The sequence below is a fragment of the Arachis ipaensis genome, chromosome B08, assembly GCF_000816755.2.
Source record: "Arachis ipaensis cultivar K30076 chromosome B08, Araip1.1, whole genome shotgun sequence".
NCBI lineage: Eukaryota > Viridiplantae > Streptophyta > Magnoliopsida > Fabales > Fabaceae > Arachis > Arachis ipaensis.
In genome coordinates, this window is record NC_029792.2 from 126,094,269 (window position 1) to 126,106,392 (window position 12,124).

Sequence of the window (12,124 nt, forward strand, 5' to 3'; positions counted from 1 at the left end):
AATGAGTCAACTATACTATCCCAATTAGTTACAATTATGTAATCTCTTAGAATATATAATATAAATTAAATTGACACCTTTATCTTAGAAAATGAAGCTTATATAAATAAATACTATATCTAAAATTAAAAATAGGAATCCAAGAAAGAAGAAGAAGAAATAGGAAACCAAGAAAGAAGAAGAAGAAAGAGAAGAAGAAGAATGAGTGACGAGCAATCAGATTCTGCAATGATGAATCCATGGGATATCGGAGACCCGGATGGAGGATTTGCTTAAAGGAGGAAGAACATGTAAATGGTCTAAAGATTTTTATTTAGGTTGCACATATCTAGTTCGAGTTAATTGTTAGCTAGTTTTGTAAATGAATAATGACCGGAAGATATGTTTGAAAAAATAATTATGTAGGTAGGACGATCATTATAGATGTAATTGTGATTTATAACCTTTTTATTAATAATATTTAATTTTCTAGTTCTCCAGCCTTGATGGCAATGCCGAAGGGGACGGTGAACTAGATTTTATCTCATCTATTTTTTGTTCTCTTGCTTGAGTAGTGTTCAAGCCATTCTTTCTCTTTTGATTTCCCATTAATCTTTTTTATGTCATTGTTCAACTCCTTGCTTCACCTCTTTGTTTCATTATAGAACCTTTATGATCTTGAGTGTCTTTGACTTGATGCTTTAGTTTAATTTAGTGCATTATTCTTGTTATGATTCCAATAAGCTAATTTAGCTGCGAGAGTTTAATTTAATTTGCACTTGAAGCTATTTTGTTGCTGCGTTACATCATGGTTAGGTAAAGGTATTTTGAAGCTATTTTTTTTCTGACGATATAAATGTAAAATTGTCATGCTGATTTCAGTAATAGAGAATATTTGTTGACATGGCTTAGTTATTATCCTCTGTTGTCTTTTTAGTTGTACTCTATTCTATGTTAATGGAAAAATATTTTAAGAAAAATAAAATTCATATTATTTCTCACTAATCAGACTCAAACATTAAAGTCATGGTGCTCCAAGTTATAAAAACTTTGGATGTTGTCTTTTAAATTTTAAAGTGGACAGTAGTTGCACATAAGTTAATTATATGGGGTATGACTAAAGAAACTTCAAATTCATATTATTTATTTATTTGAATATTGATGTTTGCCTACAAAAAATGTAGGCATTTTATTATAATGAATTATTATTTTGTTGATTGCTAAACTCATATACAATAATATTGATCACTATGTTTGAATGCCTTCTCACAATAAGGCCCAGAAGCTTTAATTGTAGAGAAAAGCACAAGTGAATAATGTGATGCTGACAACAGAACACACCATGAATCCATAACATTATAAAGAATTACCTAGTCCAATGTTAGACATCTTGCAAGAACATAGTACATATTGGTTTGGGAACCAGATTAATGTCTGTTACAATCTTGTTTGAAACTTAAATATCAATTACAATGTACTTTAAGGTTGATACCAGTTTGTTTATCAAGAAAAAGGACATTCATAACCAAATTTATTTCTTTGCTTGCTGATGCTAATAATATCAGGTATTCGTTTCGCGTCCAAGTGGTGAAAAACATTTATAGATTGCCTTGTAAATTACCAGTTACTAATTTATGAAGGTAAAACGGGGTAGTCATATATTCCAAAATTCCAAGTGCATTATGATATTAATTGTAAATAACTTATCCCTTACATTGATTATCTCCTCTATAATTTTGTTCCAAATGCAGAACCTGACCCAGCAAGCACTGAGAATAGTTTGTCCTCAGATCTCACCTATTATACCCCATAATTACAAGGAGAGTAGCTTTCCTGCACCAGTTTTTACTTTTGTGGTAGACTCATTTCAATTTCTTTTTTTTGTTAGAATTCGATACATATGTTGCTCCTAAATTCCTAATAAGCAATGAATGTTATTTATGCAGTTAAATAATTTTGGAAAAACAACAGCAGATGTCACCTTGCTTTTCACATGGACTGTAAGTGAAACTTTTTTAATGTTTTATCCTATTCTTGGCCCTTGGAGTGCTTAATGCAAACAATTGATGTATGCATTCAGATCTGTGTTGGATGACACAACTTATTTTTTATTTTTTCTTTTATTATTCTTGTTAATTTTTCATAATTATATTTTTTATTACAATATTTTTCATCTCAAATTTTTTGAATGAAAAAAAATGTGAATAAATTAGATTTTCTGAATTTATTTTAGTTTATTACCAAATAGAATACAAGAACACAAAATTGTGTGTCTCTGTCCTTTATGTCTTGTTCTCAGTGTCTTGTTCTTAGAAACAAACGCAGCCTTGATGTATGCATTCAGATTTCTGTTGGAGGACTTTCTGAGTTTACTGGCGATCATTCTAATTCAAAGATGTAAGAAAATTGTAACTTGTTCACCTTCTTTGTGAAAATCTCCCATTTGATTGCTTTTTATTCTAACATTAAAGACACATATTTTGTCATGCTAGGGTGAATGACAAAGTTATAATTTTTCACAATATTTCATTTAAACTTGAAAAATATTTATTCATTGTTTTGTTATATCAAGTTATTGGTTCCATCATGTTTTCTTCTCCTGGATAAAGCTAATTATTTTGTTCTAGCTTCTAAGCATTATATAAGACAAGCACTTGGATTTTCTTTTATTTGGGTATCATAAATAATTTCTTGTCAATTATGACAATTACAATGTTGAAGACTTCAAGTCCTGTCAAGCATCACTGTTTCATAATATTGGAAGCCTAAACAATTACTCCTTTTGAACTCTTAAAAATGATGTATCTTGTAATATCTTAGGGCAATCTTTTAGGATTGGTTTTTATATTTTCTTACATTACGCCATTTTTCATCTTTATTTTAGTATGTTTGGGATTCTAATATTTTTCAAAAATAGGGGTTGTTACTTTGTAATTTATCTCATGGTACATCTCATCATATCAGAATGGCTGAGTTGATTGAATGAAGATATCATGATGCAGATTGTAATGCTGTTTTTTCAGCTTTTGTTGCTTTTTTGTTCTTCTTATCCCCACCCCATCCCCCTTTTTTTGTTGATGTTTAGCATGTGTTTACATTGCACTTATGAAATTCAATCATTTGTATTTTGGTTCATGTGGTGCTAATCTTAATCTGTGATTTTCTTTGAAAGCTCTTCAAAAGATGTCTATTACAGCAGGATATTAACCTTTTTGTAACCAATATAGTTATTACATTTCACTGAAACGAATTAGTACTATTTGTCTTTTTTAACAACAATAATAATAAAAAGTTATATTCTTTGTAAATGACACTTTTGCATTTTGCAAACAACTTATCATTTAATTTGAATTTTTGAAAAAAAATAGATAATTATTTTAAAATTTTAATACTAGAATCTGGAGAACTTGTTACAAACATCAAGTGCATCATCTTTATAACTGCGGCAGAATTCACGTTTTTTTTCCATCTAGTGTTAAATATAAAAATTATAATTATTTATGATATATTTAATTAAATTTTGACGGTATTTTAACTATCTTTAATCTTCTTTAATTTCTGGTTATTAGAAAAAGATTATCCTAACTTAGTTTTTATTGGTATTTTTAAAATTATAATAAAAAAAATATTTATTAGTAATATATTAAAAGTAGAAATGGCAAAATTCCCGAGACGCGGGAACTATACGGGGACTGTTTCGAATGGGGATCTGACTAGGGGGAATTTTTTTCCGTGGGGATGGGGACGGGGGACAAAATTCTCCCGAGGCAAGTGCGAAGACCCGATCGGGGATTTCCGCCTCATCCCCGCTAATCCCCGAAGTTCATAAATTTACTGAATTGTCCTTAATAGTTTATTTCTCATATATGTTTTTTAGTCATTTCACACACACACATATATATAGAAACCCAAAACTCCTAATCCTCATTTACATAACTCTTCTTCAATTTAGAAATCCCTAACGTTGTCCATACTCCATCTAACCTCTGTGCAGCCACCCTCTCGCGGCTCTCCCTTCTCACCGCATCGTCACACTTCACCGTGCCATGATCCTCACCGCGTCGTGCTTTCTATTTGCGGCGTTCCTTTCTGTAACTTTGTCGTCGTGTCCATTCTCCTCTATGTTGTCGCGTCTTCCACCTTGTCCACTTCTCTATCCTCTGGCTCGCCGTTGCGTTCCCCCACTGCATCATTTTGAAAGAAGTCACCATCTTGTCGTTTAGATTTTTTGTATAAAATCTTGTTATTTTTGTATAGAATGGATACTTACACCTCTATTCATATGGAAATTAATAATTAGTTAGAACTATCAGATAGATAGGGAATAAGGTCCCCGCGGAAAATAGGGCCCTGTGGAGAATGGAGATGGGGAACAATATTCCCCCACAGCGGAAAATGGAGGCGGAGACAGAAAGTAAATCTAGGGGCGGGGATGGGGAGCAGGAAGACATTCTCCGCCCCCGCCTTGCCCCACTGACATCCCTAATTAAAAGAGAGTTAAAGATAATTTTTAGATTCATTCTTAACTTCTTAAGTTTTTAACATGAAGCCATGTCAGCTTAAGTAGTTTTAGATTTATTATTAATTTTTTACTCCCCTTTTATATGCCTAATTATTTATTTTTTATACTTTAACTCCCCATTAAATTTATTAAAAGTTACAAGAAATAAAATTAATGTCATTTTTACCTTAAAGTCCCATTAAAATTATGAAACATTACATCTAACAAAGGTCACACTAAAATCAATATAAATTTCACCTTAAGTTCCTATTAAAATTATCAAATCTTAGACCTAATAAAATTCAATGTACAAGAAAAAATTAATTTACTCTTAAGATCCCACTAAAATAATCAAATGTTATAATAAATAAAAAATAAACGTATAAATTTTTTTAAGCTTCCACTAAAGTTAGGATAACCAATCTATTTTACATTTTCATTGTATTTTATCTCCTCATAATAATATATCTTTATATAATATTATCGATTCTTTTTAACCTTAATTTTTTATATTTTGCTACCTTTTATTTTTATGTAAGTTACACTATTATTTTCAATGTTAATGTTAATTCTTTTAAATAAGTATAAATTTAATTAAAAACTAATTTCTGATTTTTTCCTTTAATACTCATTACTCATTCTTATATTTACTATATAAATCAACATTCACTGTACACTTTATTTTTATCTCCTCTCATATAATCTCATACCTCTTTCTCTTTGGTTTCTCCTTCTCCTTCTCAATTTTTGTTAATTTTGTGCACAACTAGAATTTGGTTGATAACCATAGTTTTTATTTTTATTTTTTTAAATTTGTCAAACGTATGTATTAAGTGATTGTGTGATTGTATTCATTAGTTTTTCTATTTTTTTGTGTAATTATTTATTGGGTTTTTTTCTCTCCTTTGTGAGGTCCAAGCCCAATATTTTGAGGGTGTCTCTTGCACCCATTGTGCCACAACCCTAATTCAGATTTTTGGGGGTCATTGAGAGTGAGTGAGAATAGCCACCAAGTGAGAGAGAAAGGAAAAACAGAATTTCCGTTTTTGCCCAAAGTAGTAAATTTTAAATGGCAGTTTCTCAGTTGTTCACCGTTAGATCGGCTTAAAATTTAAACTGCGTGTTCCTATCATCTTGTTCTTCATTCTGGTCGGTGAAGATGTTGATTGGAGATTTGCAGTGAGAGAAATTGGCTTCGCAAGAGAGAAATTAGGTTTCCCGTTTTTACACAGAGCAGCAATTTTGGAACGGTATTTTCTCATTCTTTCACCGTTGGATCGACGTGAAATTTGAACTGTAGATTCTTCATATCTTGTTCTTCGTTCTGGACGGTGGAGATTTTAATTAGAGGTCTGCAGAGGGAGAAATTGGCTTCGATAGTAGCTCTGTTTTTTGGGTATATTTCATCTTCTTGCTTTTCATTTGTGAGCTTTGGTGCTTTGATGTTTTGGCTGGTTATATGCACATTTTTGTGCTTTGTTTGAGACTCTCTTGTACCTCATTTGATTATAGTGGAACTATTTCAATGGTCTGGACGACTCGTGGTTTTTACCTCTCACATTGAGGGGGTTTTCCACGTTAAAATCTCGGTGTGTTCTTATTATTGCTTTATTTGCTATATTTGCTTGTTATAGTTGCTGCCATATTGTGTTGTGAGTGTTTCCATATTTTTCTTGTGTTGGACATTTGTGTCGTTTCCGCTGCTAGGCTCTTTCATATTGGCATCAGAGCTTGTTGGTATTTTTCTGGGCTTGTGATTTTGTGAACAATGGAAGCTAATACTAATACTAGTAGGATGATCACTCTTAATGGTCCTAATTATGATTTGTGGAAGTCAAAAATGGAAGATTTACTTTATGTCAAGAATTTTCATCAACCAGTTTTTGGTACAGAGAAGCCTAATGATAAACTGATGATGATTGGACTTTGTTGCATAGACAAGTCTGTGGATATATTAGGCAGTGGGTTGACGATAATGTGTTGAACCATATTATTGGAGAGACACATGCTCGGACTCTTTGGATTAAGCTTGAACAGTTGTATGCTCGAAAAACTGGGAATAACAAGATGTTTTTGATCAAGCAGTTGTTGGCTTTGAAGTATACAGATGGGACATCAATGACAGATCACTTGAATAATTTCCAAGGAATTATGAATCAGTTATCTTCCATGGGTATCAAGTTTGATGAAGAGGTTCAAGGATTGTTACTTCTTGGCTCCTTACCAGACTCGTGGGAAATTCTCAGAATGTCATTGTCTAATTCTGCTCCTGATGGTATAATCTCTATGGATCTTGCCAAGAGCAGTATTTTGAATGAAGAGATGAGAAGAAAGTCACAAGGTACATTGACTACACATTCAGATGTTCTTGTTTCTGAGTCTAGGGGGAGAAGCAAAAGTCGAGGTCCTAAAGGTAGAGATCAAAGCAGAAGCAAGTCTCGAAGAAAGTATAAGAATATTGAGTGTCATCATTGTGGTCAAAAGGGACATGTGAAGCAATTTTGTTGGCAGCTAAAGAAGGAGAAAGCCAAGGCAAGTAAAGACAAGAGCACAAATAAAGATGATGGTAGCAAGGAAGACAAGGTTAATGTAACTCATGATGATTTTCTTGTTGTTGAGGAGTTTGAATCTGTTAACCTTGTTGATAATAGCACTAGTTGGGTGATTGATAGCGGTGCTTCTATTCATGTTACATCTAGGAGAGATTTGTTTACGTCCTATACTCCTGGTGATTTTGGTGATGTAAAAATGGCTCATCAAGGTGTTACAAAATGTGCCGGTGTTGGACAGGTTTGCTTGGAAACCTCCAACGGTACCAAGATGACTTTGAAGCGTGTGAAGCATGTTCTAGATATTCGGTTGAACTTACTTTCTGTTGGTAAGTTGTGTGATGAAGACTTGGATAGCTCATTCTCTCGTGATAGTTGAAAGCTCACCAAGGGTTCCATGGTTGTTGCTATTAAGCTTGATGTAAAGACTAGGCAATGTATTTTTATTGGCTATGACATGGATGAGTTTGGTTACAGGTTTTATGATCCTGTTAACAAGAAGGTGATTCAGAGTAGAGATGTTGTCTTTGTTGAAGACCAAACATTGAAGGATGTTGATAATGCGGAAAAGCCAATGGTTCAGCCTAGTGATGATTTTTCTGACTTGGATATTACTCCCTCCATGCCTATGGTAGAAGATGGTAGAGTTGAAGCTCAAAATAATGAGCATAATACAAGTGCAGGTGAAGATGGAACAATTGATCTGATACTTGATGAAGTTGGTGATGATGATCAAGATGAAGAACCAGCTTTAGAAATTCCTGCAAATGCACTTAGAAGGTCTACAAGAGAGAGAAAGCCTTCGTCAAGGTATTCTCCACATGAGTTTGTTTTGTTGACTGATGGGGGAGAACCTGAATGCTTTAGAGAGGCTGTTGAAGATGAAAGTAAAGCTCAATGGCTTGAAGCTATGCAAGAAGAAATGAAGTCCTTGCTTGAGAATGATACCTATGAGTTGGTGAAGCTACCGAAGGGTATGCGAGTTTTGAAGAACAAATGGGTATTCAGAATCAAGAATGAAGAACACAATTCTAAGCCTCGGTATAAGGTTAGATTGGTTGTTAGAGGCTTTAGCCAGAGAAAAGGTGTTGATTATGAGGAGATATTTTCTCCTGTTGTGAGGATGTCATCCATTCGTGCTGTGCTTGGATTAGCAGCGTCTCTTGATTTGGAGATTGAGCAAATGGATGTGAAGACAGCTTTTCTTCATGGTGATTTAGACAAGGAGATCTATATGGAGCAACCGGAGGGCTTTGTTGTTAAAGGAAAGGAAGATTTTGTGTGCAAGCTTAAGAAGAGTCTTTATGGGTTGAAGCAAGCTCCAAGACAGTGGTACAAGAAGTTTGAATCTGTTATGGGGAAGCATGGTTACCGTAAGACAACTTCAGATCATTGTGTATTTGTGCAAAAATTTTCTGATGGTGATTTTATCATTCTTTTGCTTTATGTGGATGATATTTTGATTGTGGGTAAGAATGCTTTGAGGATTAATGAGTTGAAGAAACAGTTGAGTAAGTTCTTTGCTATGAAGGACTTGGGTCTTGCCAAACAAATTTTGGGTATGACTATTACTTGTTATAGAGATTCCAAGAAGCTTTATTTGTCACAGAAGAAGTACATAAAGAAGGTGCTTCAAAGGTTTGGCATGAATGATGCCAAATGTGTTGCTAGTTCTTTTGCTCCTCATTTTAAGTTGAGTACCAAGCAGTGTCCAACCACTGATGAGGAGAAACAAGCAATGGATGAAATTCCTTATGCCTCAGCTGTTGGAAGCTTGATGTATGCTATGGTGTGTACTAGACCAGACATTGCTCATGCAGTTGGTACTGTGAGTCGTTTTCTCTCTAATTCAGGTAAAGAACATTGGAATGCTGTTAAATGGATTATGAGATATCTCAAAGGTACAACTAACTTGAGTTTGAGTTTTGGTGGTGAGAAACCTTTACTAGTTGGCTTTACTGATGCAGACATGGCAGGAGATATTGATTCTCGAAAGTCTACTTCAGGTTATTTGGTCAAGTTTGCAGGGGGAGCTATTTCATGGCAGTCAAGGCTACAAAAGTGTGTTGCACTTTCTATCACAGAGGCAGAGTTTATTGCAGCAACTGAAGCATGTAAAGAGTTGTTGTGGATGAAGAAGTTTCTTGCAGCACTTGGTTTCAAGCAAGACCGTTATGTGTTGTTGTGTGATAGCCAAAGTGCTATTCATCTTGCCAAGAATTCTAGTTTTCATCCAAGATCTAAACATATTGATGTTAGGTATCACTGGATACGGGATGTGTTAGATTCCAAGTTGTTGGAACTTGAGAAAGTTCACACTGATGACAATGGTGCTGATATGATGACAAAAGCATTGTCAAGAGAAAAGTTTGAAACATGTTGTTTGATCGCCGGAATGGCGAGAGCCTCCACCTAGTCGAGAAGGGGGAGATTTGTTGGGTTTTTTTTCTCTCCTTTGTGAGGCCCAAGCCCAACATTTTGAGGGTGTCTCTTGCACCCATTGTGCCACAACCCTAATTCAGATTTTTGGGGGTTATTGAGAGTGAGTGAGAGTAGCCACCAAGTGAGAGAGAAAGGAAAAACAGAATTTTCGTTTTTGCCCAAAGTAGTAAATTTCAAATAGCAGTTTCTTAGTTGTTCACCGTTGGATCGGCTTGAAATTTAAACTGTGTGTTCTTATCATCTTGTTCTTCATTCTGGTCGGTGAAGATGTTGATTGGAGATTTGCAGTGAGAGAAATTGGCTTCGCAAGAGAGAAATTAGGTTTCCCATTTTTACACAAAGCAGCAATTTTGGAACGGCATTTTCTCATTCTTTCACCGTTGGATCGACGTGAAATTTGAACTGTAGATTCTTCATATTTTGTTCTTCGTTCTGGACGGTGAAGATTTTAATTGGAGGTCTGCAGAGGGAGAAATTGGCTTCGATAGTAGCTCTGTTTTTTGGGTATATTTCATCTTCTTGCTTTTCATTTGTGAGCTTTGGTGCTTTGATGTTTTGTCTGGTTATATGCACATTTTTGTGCTTTGTTTGAGACTCTCTTGTACCTCATTTGATTATAGTGGAGCTATTTCAATGGTCTGGACGACTCGTGGTTTTTACCTCTCACATTTAGGGGGTTTTCCACGTTAAAATCTCGGTGTGTTCTTATTATTGCTTTACTTGCTATATTTGCTTGTTATAGTTGCTGCCATATTGTATTGTGAGTGTTTCCATATTGTTCTTGTGTTGGACATTTGTGTCGTTTCCGCTACTAGGCTCTTTCATTGTATTCCTGAGTTATGTATTGTCTTTGTCGCCTATATATCACTTCTTTTTTTCTTTCAACAATTTATAATTTTTTTAATATCATTTAATTGTAATAATATCGTTGAAAATACATGTTGTTATGATTCATGAAAAATAAAATTAAAAAATTAGATATCGTTTTTAATTATCAAAACATTAATAATATTCATACTTGTATTTTATCTAATAGTTTTAATGTTTTATCATTATACTATAGTATTTAAATATAAACTAAAAAAAATAAAAAAATAAACAAAACTAACTATTTAAAAAATAAAAAAATAATTATATGAAATCAGATAAATAAGTTATCGTGTCCCCACTTCTTTATATGAGAGTAAGTTCAAATATAATGAAATTAATTAAAGAAAAAATAATTTTAATTCCATATGGTGTGAACTGTGAAGTCAACTAAAGAAGCACCAATTGTGTAATTGAAAGAATTCTTTTCATGAATGTCAAGATGTCTCTCCTAAAATTGACACTAAGAAACGTTTCATATTACTTTGCTTTTCATCCCTCTAAATTAAGTAGGTAATGGCAGACTTGATATAATTTTACCAATACCGCACGACTTTGATCACATTTCACACAGTGGTAAGTGTTAACATCTTTGATAATTGAATTCGAATAAAGTTTAATTTGGAGTCTTGCTATCAAAACATTGAACAAAGACCAATGCGACTTGTAATTGTGTAGACCTTAAAAGGTCCTTGTCCCTACTTGGACATGACACAATTATTGATAAAGGCTATATATACCACACCTTTTGTCCTTATTTTCTATTTTCACATTTTATTTTTTTTATTTTTACAAAATTCTAAAATTGAAAAAAAAAATAAAAAAAAAATACAAACCAAAAGTATCCTGATTTTCTATGCTTGACCCAGAAAATTGATTCCACTACGAGTCACAGCTAATTTGCTATAAGTAACATTATCTTCTACAGTTCTACTTGATGATGGGACAAATATTTGTTTGGAAATATAAGTGCTTGTCCACCTTTTCAAATTGGAGGTAATAATTTCTTTCTTTTTTTGTTTTTTTTTTTAAATAATCGAGTAAATGATCAAATTCGTTTTTGAAAAATCATTCGTTCTCGTTTTTGAAAAATTATTCGTTTTCTAAATTGATCTGTGAAAATATTTTTTAATCAAATTCATCCTTTAAAAATTTTAAGTTAGTCATATTAATCGTTTCGTTACTTTTATTACTCATAGTATCAAAGTTTGCTGATATAGTACATTAATTAACACTACAGTATATACACAACAGTCTTAATTGACTGATTATGAAATTAAATTAAATCAATTCTAAGTTGAGAGATTTTAATACCTCAAAATCCCTTTAATTTAGAGTTGATTTAATTTAATTGTATAAATTTATCATGTTAACAACCAATTAAGACAGTCAAGTGTATGTTGTGGTCCGCGTGTGATGTATTTCTTAACGTGCTACATTAGCAAATTTTGACGTTGTTAGCAATGAAAGTGATAAAAAAACTAATATGACTAATATATAATTTTTGAATGACGAATTTGATTAAAAAAAATCTTTCGCGGACTAATTTAAAAAAACAAGTAATTTTTTAAGGAACGAATTTGATCATTCATCATTGCAATGATTAAATAGGTAGACTTATATTCGTGTGATGTTCGAGATTTTAGTTGTATAAATTTTTCATAAAATAATTGAGCAAATAATATTTTAAAAATTAATAAAGTCTATTTTAGTTATATTATTTGTAAATTGTATCAATCTATAATTATTTAAATTAAAAATTATACAATATATTAATTGCGTTAGT

The 12,124-nt window shown here is 32.8% G+C and overlaps 1 long non-coding RNA gene across 2 annotated transcripts; it reads left to right on the plus strand.

Moving 5' to 3' along the window:
- LOC107614443 lies at positions 263–3,171 on the plus strand. 2 transcript variants are annotated; one of them, XR_002353096.1, is made up of 3 exons: positions 263–1,619; positions 1,731–1,979; positions 2,324–3,171. It is a non-coding gene; the product is annotated as an uncharacterized LOC107614443 (long non-coding RNA). The 2 variants fall into 2 exon arrangements; XR_002353097.1 differs by having other exon boundaries at positions 1,731–1,835; positions 1,926–3,171.